This window comes from Lampetra fluviatilis, chromosome 2, assembly GCF_964198595.1.
Source record: "Lampetra fluviatilis chromosome 2, kcLamFluv1.1, whole genome shotgun sequence".
Classification (NCBI taxonomy): domain Eukaryota; kingdom Metazoa; phylum Chordata; class Hyperoartia; order Petromyzontiformes; family Petromyzontidae; genus Lampetra; species Lampetra fluviatilis.
In genome coordinates this window covers 11,313,114-11,335,240 of record NC_136276.1, presented here as the reverse complement: position 1 = coordinate 11,335,240, position 22,127 = coordinate 11,313,114, and the positions used below count along the sequence as shown (strand labels likewise).

General features: G+C 42.1%; 1 protein-coding gene and 1 long non-coding RNA gene across 2 annotated transcripts in view; one reads left to right on the top strand and one right to left on the bottom strand.

The window, feature by feature from the left end:
- The window catches only part of INVS (inversin), a 65,114-nt gene extending 52,933 nt beyond the window's left edge, over window positions 1-12,181 (bottom strand). The window contains exon 1 of the mRNA XM_078869141.1: window positions 11,972-12,181. The gene's annotated coding sequence lies outside the window, so the exon portion shown is untranslated. The remainder of the gene's footprint in view (window positions 1-11,971) is intronic.
- Window positions 12,182-15,584: 3,403 nt separating this feature from the next.
- LOC144937797 (uncharacterized) lies at window positions 15,585-20,709 on the top strand. The gene is made up of 3 exons (XR_013637778.1): window positions 15,585-15,594; window positions 20,382-20,487; window positions 20,682-20,709. It is a non-coding gene; the product is annotated as an uncharacterized LOC144937797 (long non-coding RNA).
- Window positions 20,710-22,127: the final 1,418 nt, after the last annotated feature.

The window sequence follows — 22,127 nt, the reverse complement described above, 5'->3', positions numbered from 1 at the left end:
ACGCGATCCTTTATCGAGGGATACTCCACCACCACCACCGTTTCTGATCTGCACACCTCCGCTACAAATCGAGGCTTGCTTCAAGAACATTGCAAAGCAACCAGCGGTGATATTTGTGTGTTGTATTGTTTATTGTATGGATGGAGAATGGCACATTTCATGCCTACTGTGTTTTGGAGTCCTTTAATACACTAATGTTTTGTGCATAATGATGGGATGGAAGAAAATGTGGAAAATTACGTTGATGCGGACTGCTTTCTGTATCTGAATTAGATTTTTTTTCACCATGCCATGCAGCTCCTGAAAAAAAACGTGTCATATTTTTTAAATACTGTCGTTGTACAGTATTTGTGGTCCTACATCGAGTTTTAGATATCATTTATATGCAAAGTTAATGTAAATGTTAATTTCACTTAGCTATTATGCATGTAAAAGAAACTAGGAAGGTATAATTAAAGTCAAGTTCATATAGGTTAACATTACCATCATCTTAATAATAGTTCTGTAAATATTATGTAAATGGCACAATCATTGTATTTCTGCAATGTCAAAATGAGAATAATCATTTTATATGCTTGACATTTCATTGCTTTGTGGAAAATGCATTTTAATACTTGGACTTATCAGGTACTGTATAATGTATCACAGTGCCAGGATAAATGATAAAAAATAGTTTTTTAAGGAACACTTTTATTGCTTAAACCTAAATGTGATTTTCATTCAGCGTCTCATAAATACAAATGAGGAATTATTTGTATTCGTAAAGTTAAATTATACTCTAAAAGGCTTGTTATTAAATGAGTTGACAATTTACATAATCCATAGAGACTGGTAGCAAAGCAAAAAAAAAGAGCCAAATAGATAAAAAAAAATTAAGCACAGTGCTTTTAAACACAGCCTTTTCCCAAATGTACAAAAACTATCTTTACAGCTTCTGAAATTCAGTGTGCAGCATTGTTGAAACCTGTGTCTTGTTTTGTTCTTTTTCCATTTCACACTAACGAGATAAATGTAGTGGAATTTAAGTAAATTAGGTATCTTTGTGCCACCTGAGCTTTTTGTTTGGAAGACTGTGTAATTTACTGTGACACGTCTATGAAGTCTCGCTGCGTACACCAAATCAATCGAGCACACGAGCAAGACGGTCTTTGTGCTCCGCTTGTTAGATGAAGGTTTTCTTTAAATGAGGAAATGTCAAGCAATTAACGAACAGACAGCTGACTGAGGTCAGAATCTACTTGCAGAATCTCTGACAGTTGGATCGTCAAGAGGCTTAGCCATGGCTGACCTTTTTTAAAATAAAATAACTGCCGAGTAATTTTTTTTTATTCCCCATTAATTGCGCACAAAGCCATACTTAACATTTTATTTTAAATTTACGTGTTTGATTATTAAGAAGCTATCGTTTCTCTTTCAAACTCTTTCATGTGGAAAACAAAGTTCCTCATTCTCTTTGAAATAACTGTAGGCATTTCGCCGATTGCGCGATTTTCAACAGCTCCGGGCATGTCATATTTCAGTCAATTGCTTTGGAGAAAAATACACCATAATTGATCAACAACTAAGTGATCCTTTCTCCAGATGTTAATTCATTTCCTAGTTTATAATTACTGCTATAATGAGCCAAGAATGTCTGTTTGTGTGTAACGCGCGTGACGTCACTCCACATGCCGCACCCCCCTCTCATTAATATTCATGAGCGGGTGGATTTTTACACTCACGCAGAAGAAGGTCGAGCGGAAACATATTTTTTTGCAAATTCGCTTTAAGTTTGACGTTTCTTTATTGAAAGTTAATCTAATAAATAATTCAGCACTTGCGACAAAAGGTAATTCTAATTTATGCTTCGACATTATGGTAAAATAGACATTTCTTGGTGATTTTACAGATATTGTATCGAATTCCAATTTATTTCAACCCAGCGACCGAAAGCAGAAGAGAATAAAGTATCAGAGCAGTGAATTTGAACAAATTGAAGGTCAGTTATATACAGTGCTACATGTAACATGAAGTGAGGTGTTTTATGACTTTGTTTTGTGCCAGATTCACTGCCATTAATACAGTGCTACAGTGAAATGCAGTGAAGTGTTTGATGACATACTTTCGTGCAAGATTCACTGCCATTAAATTTACACAAAATACAATTATAATCTGCTCAATTTTTTCGTAAATATTACAGCGTCCGTCCTAGTTAGTAGCTTAATAAAGTATCACCACGGGTATCAAAAGAAATGAAATGGCCTTTAACACGATAAAAAAAATGCTTTCAGGGCTGTCATCTTTCTTAAAAAAATTAAGTCCAGCATGTAAAACTCGATACAATTAAAATGTTAAAGTCTAGCACTCTTGAGAGGCGTGATAGGAAAGTTACTACTCCGTACCGACACACAAATTTAGTCGAGCTGCAAGACACACCGATGTACATCAATCAATCATAAATTAATTAAGAATGCAAAACTCATCAACTGGAAATACCATCTGTGTTCAAATGACCATGTGAACAGTTTACAGATGAAAATGCATTTCCTCAGGAAATTTCAACTACTACGATTTTTGTTGACTAATCTTTTCATAAAACGTAACATATCGTGAGCTGTTAATTTCCACACATTCTATATGTACATCGCCAAAGATATGTGGGACACATACATGCTTTTAAATGCTTCTCTCAGCATGTGGACGAGGATTTTAATATGGTCTTATCACAAGATGAGCAGATATTATCTTGGCCAGATTGAATGTTCAACCTAACAGCAATTGGTAAGCATGTCAATGCACTATATCGTGTGGATTGAGACAGAAATTAGAAAATGACCATGACTTTAGAATGCTTCTCCAGCATTTAAAATTCTACACTACAAACCATCATAGTGTATTGCCGTCGCCGCTCAATGTCGTACTGAGTGAGCATCAGTAATTTGCGACGCTTGTTAAAACCCGTGAAACTTGAACTTGGAAGTGCAAGTCACTCATGTTTGCATGCATAGTCGCGGGTACTTTATCTGGCAAGCGCATTCCCTGCGTGACAGCAGGAGGGTGTGTTTAAAGCATAAATGTCACAGGTACGCAAGCGCTGGATCTAAGGAACCCAATTCCAGAGTGCATAATGCGTTTAACAATTATAGTCATTTGCGGAGAACATACCTTGTATGCCTTGTATGTTCTCATACAAAAAATACATTTGCAAATGTATGTTTGAACTTTTATGGTCATAACAAAATCTAAATTGTTACAAACCATTGACAAAGTTACTATGTATAGCAGATAATCTGTGACTTATGTGGAAACATCAATGTATTTAAAATCATTAATTTTTATACTCCATTGCTCATCAATAACATAACGTATGTAGTATATCATTGCCCCAAACGTGACAGATTTCTTCCAATAGGGTCTACTATCTGCCCTGGGCATTATTGCATGCTTACTCTTGGGATGATTTATGCCAGCAGCACTACAATTTTTTTAGTTTTTTCTAAAGCTCAATGAACGGTAAATGTAAATTAAATTACTAAGAATATATACCAAGTTTGTGTCTTCATTAGAAAATAAAACAAGGCCTCTATTTTAATACACTACAAGCCTGAGAAGATGTTGCTTGCTCTGTTAACATAAATTACTTAATCCTATAATGTTGTGCTGAGAACTCAGAACTCTAATGATAAGTATGATACAAAACACCAGGGCCTCAACTCCAAGAGCAATAACAAAGTTGTCCGACAGGCACCAAAGGAGATGTAATGTATTGGCGTTGACCCCAGGACCCTAATTTTCTCCGCCAGTCCGCCTCATTTACATCAGTCCGAGTGCGGGCCAAAATGGAGGGCTAACCCTCTTTCATCAATAAATCAATTACCACTTCTCTCTGCTAATATCTAATTAATAATTCATTGCAATGTGGGGATAAAAAGATCTATACGTACACCGTGCAGCTGGCCCTGGGAAAAAAAGGGGGAAAATGTGCCGCAGAGGTTTTTAACAGTGAATTTTAAAAAAGGACTTAAAGCTGTTAATTTGTCAATTTGTTGAATTCACATAAACGCACATCTTTGTTCTTTTTGCCACTGCACATAATACAGCACGCTAACTCACATGAGCTTTCGAGCTATAGAATTTTTCATTCGGCGCTCAAATCAGACAATGCAATTTTAGCCACAGTATGTGTTTATTTACATCATTTTATTTTGTTGTTCAATTAATGGTGCGTGTTTTTCTAGTCTTTCAGCCATGATTTGTTCCTCAAAACACACGTGAACTAAAGCGAGTGTTTACAAAGGAGAGTCACGCAAATGGTTTGTATTCTACAAAAAAAAAGAGGTTCACCTTGACTTGTTTTGTGATTCTCTTGGAGGTGTGGCTCTAGTATTTTGAGCACACTGCACCCCTACATCCCATCACTGCATGCCTGGCTGTCCATCATCTCAGTCGGTCCATTCTGCACAGCTGCGGCTTGCGGACAGTTTGTAATAACAGGCAAAAAAAACACACCGAGAACATAAAAAATTGCCACCTTCACCACAGTTATTAAGGTGTTCATCAATTTATTTGGATCACGGTAAACGGTGGTTTTTTTTGTTATTGTCCCACTGCTAGTGTTATTAAAGGTGGATCGATGGTAACAAAATAGGCTGAGTAGCAGAAGTAAAACGCTCCACGGATTGCTATTGGCAGCTTTGCGTGTCCTGAACAGAGATGCTCTCACAGTGCTGTGTGATGAATTCGGCCACCGCAGAAAAATGACAATAAAATAATCAGCAGGCAATACTCCATGGATGATTACATTCAGCATTGTGCAACCCCAAGTGGACACTGGCTTAAGGTTTACTAACTTGCCGATTTGTTTTGTGTAGAGCATCTGTAAGGGTCCGATCGATACTTATTCAATAAACTCGTCGTAGGCACTTTCCGTCTTATGAAAAGAAATTACATTGCCTCTCGGATGGCACAATCTAATATGGGATACTGTATTATTATTTTTTGCGTATAATGTCCCCACTTAAACCCTGCTGTCTTCTCTGTCAATATATGTATTTAAAATAACTGGGTGCATTCCATGAATGTTCTAGTTTATATTTCCACTGAATAGGAAAAAAAATCTCCTTTTGAAAGTGACATTGTGTTCTATGCAGCAGTTGTTGGGAAACGAAAGCTATCTCCATGCGAACAATAAAATAAATAATATTGTCAGCTGTAATTACACGAGTAAATGAATGAATCCCAAAGAGCTGAGGTATGGAGTTTGGGGTAACCAAGGTTGAGTACAATGCCCTAATCTGTAGTAATTTGTTGCACAATGTCAGGACTACACACGCCTTGCTACAAATGAGTGTTCATTTGTTTTTTTTTTGCCTATATAGAAGGGCTCCCATTGAGATTCTGTAATAAAAAAAAATACATTGAGAGCTCGTGGATATATAATCCCAGCCCCCCCCCCACCCCCTCAAGCTCCCCCCATACCGATGCCTACCAAATTGCACATGCTTATCCACTATATGATTTCAAATTCAGTTTTCATCACACACAGCGCTATTGTGGAGAGGATAATCAGTACCAGGACTGATAATCTGAATTATTTGGTCATGTGAAGAAACATTCAACATTTCGACCTCATTCTCATTAACTACATATCAGCTTTCAAATGACACACCATTTGTTGCAACAGGTGGAGCTGTGAAGGAGGCAATCTCTGGACATACATACATATTAGCCACCTATATATACAACATGCACCCGATGTTGATCAATCCCAAAGGCTAAGCAGTCTTGAACCTGGAGAGTGCTTAAATTGGCAACCACTGCATTAACCAGGTTGTCGTAGAGCTGTCGGACTTCATGGTGAGCAGCAGAAAACAATTCAGAAAATCCCATTGTTGGACTCTATTTTTATGCTCCCACACAACTAGTGTCTTATGGTCAAATAACCCAACGATTTGGCACGGCATGGGCAATGGCTTATCCAGCAGTGTTTCGATAAAGGGCCGTATATATGTATGATATGCTAAATAAGGGGATACAAGTTAAATGCTTTTAAGTTTTAAAATCCCCACCATAAATCTGATGTTAGTACAATTAAATCAGAACGTGCTGAACTCGTAATAAACAGACAACTCCTTTTTGCTAAGCTATCTCATTCTCTTGACTAATCTATTTGGTTACAACTACATTTGTATGTGAAAATAAAGAGATGAGTGTTTGGATTTGTATGTTTGGTAAAAGCATCGGTGTTTAACAGCATAGCCATGGTCACTTAACATTGACAACGCAGTCAAACTTCCAGTCTCCATTCACAATTGACGTGGCTCCTCCATTAAAACTCCTGGAAGCTCAGACTTAAATAAGTGTTTCATAAAAAAAAACACAAATGCAATTCAACATTAAAAAGAGCTCGACCAATGTTGCACAATTATATCATGAGGTAACATTTTGATATCACCACTCCCTTTCAACAATTTCTAGCCTCTACCAGATCCTGGAGATGAAGCACGGTTGACACGCGACCTCAAAGATCTGCTCGAGCAGTCTCCCAACATCTGCTCTGCTACCTTTGGCCACTGGCCCGGTGGAGACACTCCAAATACCTGTCTCTGTAACATGTCTTACCCAGGGCTGTATTTTATCCTTATATCATATCGACAACACTTTCTTGCCATGTTCTCTTCCAAACTTCCATGTGGCTTATCCTAGCTTGCCATGATATCCCTAGCATTTGTCTCAAGACACCTGTGCTCAAATGCCAACAATTTATTTTCAAATTGCTTAGTTAGAAACCAGCTCTCGAACGCATAAGGTGCTGTATATTTAATCAGGGTGACTGGATTGTCTTGATGTGGGTAGCTAGTTTTACCAAGTTGACAATATCACAATTCCCACTTGTGCTTTTAGAGTACCTTTAAACACACATATGGTGTTTAAAAGTTACCGTATACACACGAGGGCTCTAACAATTCACCCCTGCCTCCCCACAACCTTCCCTTCGGAAAGTCTATAAATTGTCACAATTCAGCGTTACGATTCAACTCAAGAAAATATTTTTTTACATTGCAGTTAAGGGTTGCACCTATCATGAATTGCTTGCAAGGGGTGATTTAAATACTTTACATACTATAGAGGGTGTTTCAAAAAGATGGACCCGATTTAAATCGCTATATCTCTACAACCACGAACCGCCCATGAATGAAACTCTTACCACTTGAAAGGGCGGGGCATAGAGAGGGCGGGGCATAGGGAGGGCGGGGCATAGAGTTTCAAATGATTACCGCTAGACGCCTCTCCCCAACGCACAAACAGCCCCTAGCCTCAGTCATTCGCAAGACACGCTGCCTCAACGTTGGATAGGTCGCACGGGACCCCAAGACTTGGCGCTACACTCTTGGCCCCCAAGATCCCCAGACATCACACCCTGCGACTTTTTCTTGTGGGGATACGTCAAAGAGCGTGTTTTTGTGCCACCATTAGCGACTAATCTGGATGACCTCAAAAACAGAATCACGGCAGCGGTGACTTCAGTGGAAGAAGAGGCGTTTGGGACGAATTCAACTATCGTCTCGATGTTGTCCGTACAGCAGGTGGAGGGCACATAAAGCATTTATTAAATGGTTAGTAAGACTTGATAACTCATTAAACCGTTTGACTTTTTGTGTAATTGTAACATGTTGCCATCGTGAAATATACTGCTTGAAATTGGGTCCGTCTCTTTGAAACACCCTGTATATACGAATAGGAAGACACCGATTTGACACAAGCGATTCCATTAATTAATAGTCAACATTAATGGGGATCCAATGCATCATAACCTTGATACTGCACGATATAAAGAACACTGCATAGTGCTGGGTACGTTGTACTATAGATATATTCTATTATCCTCCATGTGCTAACCTCCTGAAAGGCCTTCTGAAATTGCAAAAAAAACTACCTATATATTACAAAACTATTTTACACAGCCAATGGAATTTACATGCTGGCAAGGATGACAATTATAAATTGTGCACCTGCAAGCTCTGTTCTAATTTATTGGTTTTTTTTAAACCCTATACTTGCGACGATAGTTTTAGCATCTGATGCTTATGGCATGCAATGTTAACTGCAAATATGCAGTGCATTAACTTGCGATTAGTCAACTGCTGCATGTTTATCGAGTTCAAGCACGGGCAATTTATTCTTAATTAGTTTAATAGGAGCTGATCATTAATCATGATGATACATGCTTAGGAGATGCTCCCGATATCAACGTTAGCTTCCACATGTTACACGGTAAAAAAGAAAATGACCGTGGAGACCAATGCTACGCTGGATTAAGACAATAAGGATTTTACTTTAAAAGTGTGACGGTATCTGTTATACAACATGGGTTTACTGACATTAAATTAAGACTGGCAACTGACAAAATTTCACATTATGCAAACGAACACAATAACAAAAAATATATAGAATTAGAGGGCAGAAATGCATTAAAATTATTAATTCATCTTGCCCACTCATTTATGCCACGTAAACCTAGCCTTCAAAATTAAAATATACGTACTGAATAGTAAAATAAAATTAAGGTACTAATGTTGGAAGTTGTACGCAAACAATAACCCCACAACCCTTGAAGTACTGCATGGCTGCAAATATTATAGCTCCCGTTCTCACTATAAAACCCCTACCCTCGGTATCGTGACGTGCGATATTGTCGCACAATAACATTGTCAGCGTTAATTCACGACTGATGTAAAAAAGTTAGAATAATAAAAAAAATGGGAAAAGACACGAACATGCCACTGTCATTTCAGCTCTGAGTGCAAAGTTAGCAATGGAGTAAATTTTGACGTAATCCCAATTACATGTGTCAGTGCAAGGACGTGCTTGCTGGTGCCTTGTTCCACATTGTGCTTTTACCCTCTCAAGGGACACTGATGAAACTTCAATGATGTTAATTTCTCATATCAACACTGCTATTAGAGTTCAAGATGTGTGTGTGGGGGGGCAACGAGCGGCATTTGTATGGCCGTGTATTTATACCCAAAAATTGTCAGTGATCCTGAACCAGGAACCCTTTAATGTGAACATAATTGAACACTACATTTCATACATGGTAGCAGGGACAGGTTACTTCCAATACTAAGTACTATGCGATTGAGATATATATGGAACTGTAACTATATAACATTTGCAACACCGTATATGTGATTGTCCCTCGTCTGTAAATGAGCATTGGGCAATGTTTTTGTTTAAATCTTATGACAGTGAGTGCTTAGCCAGTGGAGAAAATTCCGTGTTTCTATGGCAGGACTTTGTCTATCCACAGCACAACTATTGTTGGTTTTCCACAAAGTAGCGGTCTAAATTGTATCATCAATCTACCGGTGAATGAAAGCCTCTCTAAGCTGCGGTCTCCCAATCCTGTGATGTAATAACATTACTGTCGGCTTATTTTGCTGACTAAAACTAAGTGGTGAGATCACAATTGGGACTCGGAGACAAAGATTTAGTCGCACTTATCCAAAATGTGTTTATTTTACTGCCTTAATAGGTGCTAGTAAGTCGTAAAATCACCTGCATAACTGAACAATTTAGTCTAAACAGGGGATGATTGGCTGTGGATGTGTATGAAAAGGTCGCAATGCCAATTATTGACACGACGGACACCATCGCTTCCTTCTCTCCATGAGAACCTGCAACCAATGCTGCATATCCGACCTCCCAAGATCCGCTGTTACTCCCATCAACAGCCGCCGTCTGGCTTGAGGTCTTCTCATTAAGGCACCGTCTCCCCATCCTTCAAAGACTACTTTTGTAGAGTCCATCATAGTGGCTTTAGGGCTTTCCTTCTCACAGACCCTCCTCTTGCCTCCTCCTTCCGATGGCTGTCTCAGAATCTGCCCTGTCCACAATTCTGCACGCGTGCCCTACTCATCACAGCACAAGCACCTCACAATAACATCTGCAAAACCTTCATGCCACATCCTATTCCAAACTTACAAGCTGCTTAGTCTGCGGTCACTTCTACAGCACAGTGATGAGAGGGGTGGAGAGATGCATCGATTGATATCAATTAATCTAACGACACGTGCAAACGCATCGGGTGTGCAAAAATCTATGTTTTTCAATTCACGCGTTACGCTTAATGGAAGCAACTAAAGGTGCTATCATTCAATGCGATATTTATTCTTTTTTTAAATCGCCGAATTAAGGATCCGTCCATAAATTACGTTACACGATTTTGGACGATTTATGACCCCCCCCCTCGTCACACGGCGTCACAAAAAGTCAGACCCCCCCTCAAATATGACGTCACAAAGCTCTGCCCCCCCCAAAATAAAACATGCTTCAAATCGCTTTAAACTATTGTCATTGTAGTGCGTATTTAATGTGGCGCTGCACTCTAATGTTGTAGGAGAAAACATGTATTAAAAATTATATTTAATCAAGTAGAACGTGTTGTCTATATTTATTTAAAGTTGCGCATCTTGATGTGACGTCACATTTCTCAACTCCCCCCTCCCTCGTCACACATCGTCACAATTGTCTGACCCCCCAGGTGCGTGACGTCATTTATGGACGGCCCCAAACTACATTTGTCAAACTTTGAAACCTTCTCTGGGGGGGGGGTTGCAAGGTGGCCATATAGCTCGACAGGGCAATGAGGGCTTAGGAAACCCGTCTCCAACGAAGGACCCATCTCGAGAGAATCCGTGAGGTTTCCCCAAGATAAATATCCCAAAACCTCATGGTATTACCCTATTACTCCCATTCGCAGGACCCTTCTTAATACCAAAAAAAAAGTGCCTTGTGACTTTATCAGATATAGCAGGAAATTGTCATTCGATCTGGGCTCAAACACAACTCCTTTTTTCGATTTGAAGCTTTCGTGACTGCATGGATTCATATTCTTGGTTCTTTCGGTAAAGTCACGTAGAAGGGAAATAATAAAATTAAAATAAATGAACTCTGCAGTGTTCATTCGGACGCTGCCTTTCCGACAGCCCTGTTCTTCACCTGAGGACGGCTACTTGCGTTTTATTTTTATTATTTTACTATTTCCCTTCTACGTGACTTTACCGAAAGAACCAATAATATGAAACAACATTTTTTTTAATGTTGGCAAAAGCGAGTCACCTCGTTCCACCACGCAATCTGTACTGTGGTACAGCTATATTCTTGGTACAGTACTCAATGTTATTATGTAACCTGTCGTGGACAAGACCACCACGGCCTGGAGAAATGCCTTCATCCAGCAGCGGATGCCCATGGCTAATTGTGACAATTATGATGAATGACATACACATTTGTCACCGCGGTATATGACACGTGGGTGACGACCACAAAGACAAAGATGCCCCTCCCCCCGTGTAGCCTGCAACAGACTGTTGGGGCAAGTGCTGTCAGCGAGTAGCACCTCAGAAGGCTCCCCGGCCACTGTGGCACACGAAGAGGTGGGTGGCCACCACCATCACCACCACCACCATCACCACCACCACCATCACCACCACCACCATCACCACCACTACGCCCGACCGCCTTTGTCTCCCCAAGTGGCGATGTTTGAAGACACCGCTGTACAAGCTAGACCTATTTGATGCGGTAACGACTCATGGGGCCCAGGACCGGTTCGGATAATCCTCCAGGCGGTGTTGGGAGGCCGTGAACCAGAGTCGAACTCGGCCTGCCGGGTTCGTGGCGCTTCACCCAACCCCCCACTCAGAGCCGCGCACTGTCCGCGTTTCCGGCTCTTCCCACACCACCCTCGGCCCCTCTCGCCCAACACAGAAACAACAACAACAACAATAAACACAACAAGCCGTCGGTAGAAGTCGCGTTGACGTGGCCGCGAACACAGCCACCCAATAAAAAGACAAGGGCCGGACGCTTGAATCGCTTGCCCAGTGAATGGACAATTTGAAACGCCACACGCCACGTGCACTGTACGTGTGTACACACACACGGCGAGGTGGTGGTGATGTGTGGCGATGTGTGGTGCTATCGTTACCGCTGCCGCTCTCCTTGTTATTGTCGTTGAACCCACAAGCGCAGAAACCCATCGGCGGTTTATCGGCCACAGCACAGCTTAGCCCGGTAAACAACTTTGCTGGAATAAGTTAAGAGTAACACACAACACACACAACACACGCGTACACGCCGTGTCCAGAAGGGGGTAACGATAGTGGGTGGGGGTGGAGACCCTCGGGGAGCCGCTCGCAAAACGCGGACGCAGTCCTCGTCCCGGGTGACTGGCGACGGAGCGCGCGAACTTCCGCGTTCTGCGGCGTACGGGGGGGGGGGAGAAACTCCACGGCGCTCCGGAATCCGTGGTAGAGGTGTACTCCGTCTCGTATCTTGCGTTCGCACAGAGTTAAAAGGACAGGTTGTGGACGGGGGTGGGAGGTCGAATGGGTTTACCAACTGGTCGTGTTGACAATGACAGGATTTATTTTTATATATTTTTGCCAATGTAGAAGCAATTGCAGATTATAATGAATGTTTTTTTTGTATGATACAGCTGCTGTAATGTTAAATGTCCCTGGGTCTGAGCAGCGTAATATGAATACAACTGTGACGTTATGAGAGCCTTGCAGAGTAACACGTAGGCTTTCTCGACCAATATCCATAATATAGGGTTTTGTTTGGGGGGGGGGGGTTAGATCGCGTAAATATAAATGTGTCGTTAAACCCGCCACAACATTTGCTCTCCAACACACCGGTGTGCTGTACTAGTGTGTGAAACAGGTGCAGAGGCGAACACACCATGCAGTACCATGCAGTGGGCCACTAGGGGCACGGTGCTGGGTGCTAGCAGGAGGAAGCGGACGAGTCCTACCGACAGAGTAGGGGATTGCAGCTTCCACCAGCGCCGTAGGGAATCACCACAGAGTGCGCCACTAGAAGAGTGTGGTGGGGGGCGGCTGGTGGTAGGGGCTACGTGAGGACATGTAATATGGGCCAAAGGTGAACGAGGGGGCACGGGGGGGAGTAGCTGAGTACGTCTAGAGAGTTCAATCTTAATTTTTGGAGCTTTCGTGACTGCAGGAATTATTCTTTGGTTCTTTCGGTTAAGTCACGTCTAAAGATACAATAATGAATTAAAATAATAGCGACGTTTCGATTGCAACACAAGCAATCATCATCAGGCATAAGAGAAATAGCAACAAAAATCTAACTAGAAAACTATAGACAGACATACAAGCAGACAGACATCACAAGGACACACAGAGAGAGGACACATATCGGCACAGAGAGAGGGGTCGTTTCTGTGAGGGTCCCTTAAATATAGGGAGGGGGGGGGCGGGGACGGAGAGAGGGAGGGGGCAGAGAAAATTAGCATATCAATGAGTGGACGGCAACGTGTTGCTGCTGCGCAAGTAAGACGACGACGTGGCACGGCACGCAAGCTTGAAAATTAGGAGAAAGACACACTAAAATTAAATAACCTCGCAAAATATCGAAATGTGATGTAATGCAACACAGAGAGTCGGTCAACACACAATTAACGCATAGCCTGGTTGATTACGTATTTCAAAGATTGCTAAGTTAGAATTTAAGTGTGAAAATTCCAAAGAGAGGACACAGGCAGAGAGAACAAATAGCCAGAGAGAGAAAAAAGATAAGCTTAAAACTTCCCCGTAGAAGTGGTTCAATCTTAATTTTTGGAGCTTTCGTGACTGCAGGAATTATTCTTTGGTTCTTTCGGTTAAGTCACGTCTAAAGATAAAATAATGAATTAAAATAATAGCGACGTTTCGATTGCTTGTGTTGCAATCGAAACGTCGCTATTATTTTAATTCATTATTTTATCTTTAGACGTGACTTAACCGAAACAACCAAAGAATAATTCCTGCAGTCACGAAAGCTCCAAAAATTAAGATTGAACCACTTCTACGGGGAAGTTTTAAGCTTATCTTTTTTCTCTCTCTGGCTATTGGTTCTCTCTGCCTGTGTCCTCTCTTTGGAATTTTCACACTTAAATTCTAACTTAACAATCTTTGAAATACGTAATCAACCAGGCTATGCGTTAATTGTGTGTTGACCGACTCTCTGTGTTGCATTACATCACTTTTCGATATTTTGCGAGGTTATTTAATTTTAGTGTGTCTTTCTCCTAATTTTCAAGCTTGCGTGCCGTGCCACGTAGTCGTCTTACTTGCGCAGCAGCAACACGTTGCCGTCCACTCATTGATATGCTAATTTTCTCTGCCCCCTCCCTCTCTCCGTCCCCGCCCCCCCTCCCTATATTTAAGGGACCGTCACAGAAACGACCCCTCTCTCTGTGCCGATATGTGTCCTCTTTCTGTGTGTCCTTGTGATGTCTGTCTGCTTGTATGTCTGTCTATAGTTTTCTAGTTAGATTTTTGTTGCTATTTCTCTTATGCCTGATGACGATTGCTTGTGTTGCAATCGAAACGTCGCTATTATTTTAATTCATTATTTTATCTTTAGACGTGACTTAACCGAAAGAACCAAAGAATAGTCTAGAGAGTTCTCGATAGAGGCGTGGTTGAAGGTGGGGCCAGAGAGGGAACAGGTGCCGTGTAGCCTGGAACCGTCGGGAAAATTCTAGACGTAGGGCGCGGCCGAGGGTGGAGCCAGGCCTCGCCGAGAGGGATAAAAGGGAAGCCCCGCTCACAGATCCGGGCTGTCTAGTGTGAAGAGGAACCCAAGAGCTACGTCTTCGTCCCCGTCTTCGACATCGAGGGCAGGCAGCATGTGGCTGCGCTGACCCGATTATAGATTGTCCCGTAACAAGAGTGAGAATAGGTGTGTTGTAGTCCTATGCGTAACAAGAGTGAGAATAAGTGTATTTAGACCCGTGTGTAACGGAGTTACGTAAGTGTGAAATAACTGGTGTTGCCTCCTAAATAGTGTTTCAGAATGACTCACTAAACTAGTAACAAATTCCCATTGTTCTGTATACTTGACAAACCTTACTAATTGGCTGTGTTGGGTGGTGGCGGGTTTAACGACATTTATATTTACGCGATCTAACCCCAAAAAACCCCTATATTATAGAACCTTTAAGATTCTCAAGAACATATATCATTGTGATAGAATAATAATTATGTCACTGACATATTCAGAAGTCTCACTGAGCTATTGAACTCTTTTCCAGGAGGGTCAGTTAATTTTCAGCGAGTGTTTTGAGTTACACCCTTCGAATGAGACTTAAACAAATCGTAACTAAGCATCCCATATATGCTACTGGAAGAGATTCATAAGGTAACATTGGCCGATGGACAAATATGTACCTTTATTTTCACAGGGGAAACAGACCACGGTACAGTATTATCCGCCAGCGCGGTTTAAAAGGTCTCCGGTCGGAAGACCTGGGTCGAGTTAACAGCTCGCATTCTGGATCCATCCCTGAGTTCGAGCCAGTTTTGCAAGCCACTTAAAACAGTGTTTCTTTCCAAAGAGCTTACACGTGTGATGTGTGCGCATTGGTGATGGACTGGACTAATCAGAGTGCGCGATAAATAAAAAATGCTCAGACTTACGTCCTGCGTATAATTGCAGTGGGATGTTTGGCGAATTCCAGTTCAAGTGGTGTTTTTCACGTGGGGAGGAAACCAATGAACGTTGAGGACACACACCGTGCAAACAAGGTGACACTCCTTAGAGGTATGTACGCAGGTTCTTGAACTCACTTGCTTTTCGATTTAAAGCTTTCGTGACTGCAGGGATTCATCTTCTTGGTTCTTTCGGTAAAGTCACGTAGAAGGGAAATAATAAAATGATACAAATAAAACATAATAAAATAATTCTCACGACGTTTCGGCCACAACGCAAGCAACCGTCCTCAGGTGAAGAACAGGTCTGTCCTCAGGTGAAGAACCTTTCGAGGACCAGCGAGTCGACTCCAGCGTGGTTCATCTTTGGGAAAGCAGCTTTTGCCAGCGCCAACAGCGCACTGCGGAAGGCGAGGGGCGTCTCGGCCTCCCCCTCCTCCGCGCAACGAACTTGTGGTGAACATTTGATGGCGGGTCGTACATTGCCGCCATAAAGGCTTGCGGAAGCGTGGTCCTCTCTGCCGGCAGAATGGCGCAGAACGCCGCTAAGGCATCGTCGTCAAGGGCGGCGGGAAGCACTCTCAGCGCCTCCGTTCATCCCGCCAAATCACAGTTCATCTGGAAGCGACGCTTGAAGGCCACCCAGTCGCCTCCCGCAGCCATGAACTCCTTTACAAATGGTAGACAGCGCCCGAGAGATGGGATCTCGACAGACAAACTTGGCGGGCTTTCAGATTGGGCGAGCTCTCAGTCCCGCTCGACGAACAAGATGGCGGCTGCGTGCGCGGGCTGCGCAACGGCGCTTCTCCACTGGCGAGAATCAGTGACGGAGGACTCGGCTCGTCGCAGCTACGATGCTTTCTCCTCCACCGCCGGCTCCTCACGATCGAGCACGGCGACCATCGCAGCCACGGCCTCGAGAAGATCAGTGAGGCAGGCGCAGAACAATCAGCACTCTCTCCCTGCCGGCAGCTAGCCGTCGCTAAGATGGTCGTAGCGCTGCTCCGCCGGCGGTGCCTCACTCCCTTTTTCCAGGGTCACCATCCCCGGTGATGTCTGGGGAATCATTCCCTCGTCGTCTTCGTCGTCCGACAACGTCCTGGTAGATTGTCTGCGTCACGTAAACATCTAACCTTACACGGCCTATCTCACTATAAAAACGTTTAGCTATTTCTGGCACCAGTTATAGTGGGTTCAACTGAGTCGCACTCTTAGACTTGGAGGCAGTGCATTTATTTAGTTCCAACACAACGGGGTGACTTCACCCTTAACAACACAATGACCTTGGGTGGTGACCACCCTGGCTAACTACACTGGTTACTTGAGTAACTATTTACTACGGACCGGGACAACCCCGATCCCTCTCGGGACTCGGCTTATATTCTCTGTGGTGTGGCTGGCTCCGCCCTTGGCCACGCCCCTCTTCCAGAACCATCAGGAAGAACCTGGGTTCCAATCACGTGACCCTCCTAGCCCCTTTTTGGGGCCCCCCTGTCATTCAAACCAGTCACGTGTCCTCCCAGGTCATCCAGAGTGCCATAGCCTTACCTGACCTCTCTCTTAGGTCGGCACACACACGCCATGCCCTCGAGGGCCGGCACTGCACTTACAGCATGGTGGCATCCAGCGATGTCACTCCATGCACATCGTGCCCCTTTAGTGACGGTACTGCACCCACAGCATGGTGACATCCAGCGATGTCACTACACACTCCGATTAAGAACCAGGCAACAGTCTACATTAGTGTTTTTTAAAAATAAAAACATGTATTTATTTTATTTTCATTATTTTTTTCACTTTATTTTTATTGTTCTTTTTCTATCTACGTGACTTTACTGAAAGAACCAAAGCATATGAATTCCTGCAGTCACGAAAGTTTTAAGTAAAAAATGTACATACATTTGTATTTATCAGAAATGTTTCTAAATTCAAACACCCATCTGAATTAGCACATCTAGATTATTACTTATTATAGATTTCGCTTGTTTACCCAGGATGGCCTCACTGAGGCTCAAGACACTTTTTTGAGGAGGGTCCTGCAAGTTTTTGCATTGGGATATTTTGACCAATACTAGTAAAACAAAAGAAAAAATTATTACGGGAGGAAACGGGCAAACCTAGTGAAACCCCATTCACAACTCGGGGAGAGACAACGTACAAACTCTACACAGAATGGTGCTTAAGTCAGGAATTGAATCCAGACCGTTCTTGCTGTGAGGCACAAGTGTTACCAACACACCACTCTGCCTCCCAAATATGCAAAAGAAAAAATACCCCACTCTTTGCAGTGCCAGAATAATTATCTTTATATACTTTTTTCTATTTCATTCATAATCACAAATTATTAATTGCAGCCTTTTATTAAAATGTGATGACAGTACCCAAGGCTATGCTCTCGTAATAATCAGGTACTATACATGTATGAAGTGCACGCTGCCCAAGCAACTTAATCGTTTTAACAAACTTCATCACAATAGACTCTGTGCTATATTTACTTCTTAACTTATTGTTGCCGATGTTGTTCTCCACAGTGATGATATTTAATGTGGCGTTATTGTATATTCCACAAGAATGGATGTTGAAATAAATCCAATTAAACCAATTACAAACACTGCAAAACAAGCCAGGACAAACGCAACACAGCACAACGATTGTGAAAGGCAGCCCCCACATTATTCTAAGAAGCAAAGACAGCGAATGCTTGTCACGCACACACCATAGAATTATACATGTTCGTACTGTACTGCTCGTTTTTCAATCCACTGCTGGATGAGGGCCTCCACCATGTAGTGCAGGGGGCTGTTTGACGATACCGGACATTGTAGGTTGGTGAAGGTGGTGGCGGACAGAACAACAATGGATTTTTTGCACTGTCCACAACACCTGTTTTTATGCATGGTGGTCCCCCATCAAAGAAATATCCAGGCTCCTGGACATCTGTGAAAAGAGCTTTATAGCTCATCCAATTCCTTCAGTATAAATACATATTCTGATACTGCTTTCAAGGTCTGATTGGAACGAGCAAAGGCAAAGAAAATACACGGGTGTAAATATATACGTGTGTTCATATACATGCAATGCAGTTGTAAGAAGCTAACTTGCCACATCCATAGTTATAATTGAAATACAGTATCATGGGAATCTTAAGGATGAATGTACGCCAGCGATTGGATTACTTTTGTTGATTTGGAGTGACGATTTATTTAATTAATATTTGTTGTATTTACGTCTCACTTTTACCGTGTCCTTTATTGTTTCTTTCTCACTTGTACATTTGTATTTGCTCTGTTTGCCTAAGTACAATAACATACAGGGTGGCCCAAATGTCAGGACACATGGTTATTGAATCTATTTTAACATTGGCATTAAAACATTTTAATTGTTTATTCTTTCAGTTATTATTTCATCTATTTTAATTATTAATGTTTATTTTTCTTCTTCCTGTGGGGCCACCTCAAATCAGTAATTTACAAAACTCGACCGAGAGCCCTGAATGACTTGAAACAAAACAATGGCTGAATGTTCAAAGGTTATACCAGTAATCTTAGAAAAGTCCTTAATTCATTTCCAAAGATAATTGATCTGCACATTAATGTAATGGAAGACAGTTTGAACCTTTGTTAAAATAAATGGAATGACCACATGTGATTTGTTAAAATCAATAAAATAACAGCGTGTCCTGACTTTTGGGCCACCCAGTTAGATACGGGCCACGCCAAGTCGTTCCCGTTCCTTTGTGGTCTCATAATGTAACAATGCATAGAGTTCCCACACATTTCTTGATCTCATTGCTCCATCTCTGTGATGGTCATCCTCTCAGGAGTATTCTTTCCTTTGGGCTGCCATTCCATTGTCGGCATCGACCATCAGCCATCTTTTACTAGTGATGTGTCTTGCCCAAACACCCTTACTTCCTATTATATGTATTTGTTCTCCGATCCAAAGCTTTAAATTGTGGTCAGGGCTCAATTGGTACGTGCCTATTTCATGCCTGGAGATGTGGAAATGTCTATATAGGCAATTTATTCAGGACCGATCATGTGAAGTGCTTTAGATTTGCCACTGCTGCCGAGAAAGCTAAAAACACGCTAAATACGCAAGTCTGGCGCCGAAAGCTTGAGGCTTGAGGGCTCTGATTTGTTGACCCTGCCTGCTTTGTTTTTAGGACCAACGTGTGCCGTTAGTGGAACAATTCAATTTTTTTTTGTCTGTGCTATTGCTCCACACGAAAAAACAATCTACGAAATCTCCAGTCTATCATTTTTGTGCAGTGAATGTATTCACTTAGGACGGGCACCCTCGCAAGTATACAAGGTTGTTAAACTTCTGAAGGTCCCCCTCAACAAAAAAAGGACAGACGAAAAAAACCACCCCTGCATCTTCCTGCTTATTTGCAATCCACTTGCAATGACCTGGAATGCCCCAGCCCAGTGAGTTTTGTGGCGCAATTCGTTTTTGACGCATCGCGTATCCAGATGTTTCACACTGAAGAGACCATTACAGTCTTCTCCCGAGGCAGGCAAGGCCCTTCCTGAAATGCCTCCTTTAGAGATGGGTGGAAATAAATACTCTCAGCATCAAAATGGACCTCAAAACAGAGAACTTTAATTCGAGTTCCTGTAAGTTTACACCAACGACGAGCAATGGAGATGGTCTCCTCGTATTTCTTTTTAGTACTATAAAGGATTTAAAGCACTGCAGAATTAAACATCCCTTGACCTGATTTATTCCACAAACGACAGGGTGCAGCTGATTTATTGGCCATAATAAAATAAAAAGGAAAAAGTGAGTGATGGACAGTGAAATGTGACATGCAACATTAGCCGTTTTCAATATGTTATTCCATCCAAAATGATATGGGGGCTTTATGGGCATGCCATGCATCTGATTTAAACACAGATTGTGGAGAGAGCAGTGGGAATGGATAAAGACGATCATCAAAAGGACAGAACAAAAAAGCATCTTCGAACACAGAGGAGTATCAACAAACGCACTGGTCCATTTGGTAATTGTCGACTGCCTTATAATGCTTCTGGTAACTTTCCCTTATTTAAGGGATAATGACGTAGCTATGCAGCGCATTCATAGCTGAGCATTTTCAATATAACCTACATGAACTATTTGTCACTTTACATATTTCATTGTTTTTTTTGTATGACCAGTTCTCTAATCCCTCTCTCTTGTTTGGATGTGTTACAGCTGTCACGCAGCTCCGTTGTGTCTCAGGTGGGTAAGCAGCACGGATCGGTCTGCAGTCACACAGCCGTCGTGTGCTGTGCTGCTATGTTGGTCACTGAATACGGGTCAAATACTATTTTACCATGTTTTCCCTGGGTTGTATGTTCATATATATATGATTTAACTAAGTTTTAGATGCACTCAAGTGATTCCTTTATTTCAGGGTGTATCACAATAAATCTACTCGCTGCCTTATTTCAAAATTGCTAATTAAAAAAACTACTACCACTTCTCTTTGCTGCTAAATGCTTCACTTCAACAAAAACACGCAACTGACAACAGTTTTCTTGTGAACACACCAGCTGGACCCAACACCAGGGAGTGCATCTATTGCCTATGCACCATTCACTTGACGCCAGACCAAACCGTCCCTAGTATATTTCCATATTTTCAAATGCAGTACATGCCATACCTCCATTTCAAGACAGTTATACCTTAATTTATGTAAAATATCAATAAAGTATAAAGTGCTATATCGGCAAAATCATGGATGTTCGATTAACACTCTCAAATCTGCACAACATCACTACGCTCCATTCTCTTCACTAATTATCCTGGTAATCACCAGATTATTTTTTACTTATTTATCCAGGAATGCCACATTTAGTCTTAGGGACTCTTTTGCAGGAGGATCCTGCATTGGATTTTTATTTTAAGATGTGTTCAGACAATTATACAAGTGGGAGGAAACCCAAGCACCTGGAGAAAATCCTCGCGCACGAGGGGGAAACACACTATCCCCATACAGAGGGAAACATAGTTATTAGCCCACTTGCTGTCCTGCCTTCTCTGGGGGAGTCAGGGTAAGGCACCTCGATGGCCACGGAAAGAGAGTTTCCCAACGTTTGCGTGATTTACCAATCCTCACCTCCAAAGTTCTGTATTACAGGCGTGCCAACCAACATGACGCGGTACAACCTGAAAATACATCGGAGATTCATACAATAAAGCCACGAAAACCTACGCAGTTCTTATTTCATTCCCAAAATTGCATTACAGCCGCCCGGCTGCTTGAAACACGAAATAGGGCCATGACTCTCTTCTCTGCTTGATTGTATGTGCTCTTATCTTATGTGGGTACATTCCTTGCTGGGTTCTGTAGGCATCCAGGTCACTCCACCAACCATGATTCCATATGAAGCCTTCCCTGACGAGTCGCCTCTTCATAGCAACTGATGAATTCCTCCCATCTCATCTACAGCAGATGGAACCGTCAGAGATGGAATTTGCAGTTTAATTGTCTCGCTCGCAGGAACAACTCATTGACTCGCCACTTCAGAATTCTCCTTAAAGTGGTGTCTCTGACCACTATTCAAAGAATCCCTCCTCCAATGCTCTCTCCCGAGTTTAGTTTATGACCTGAGAGACAACCATTTTAGTTCTAATTTCCCATGCTTCTGTCCCATT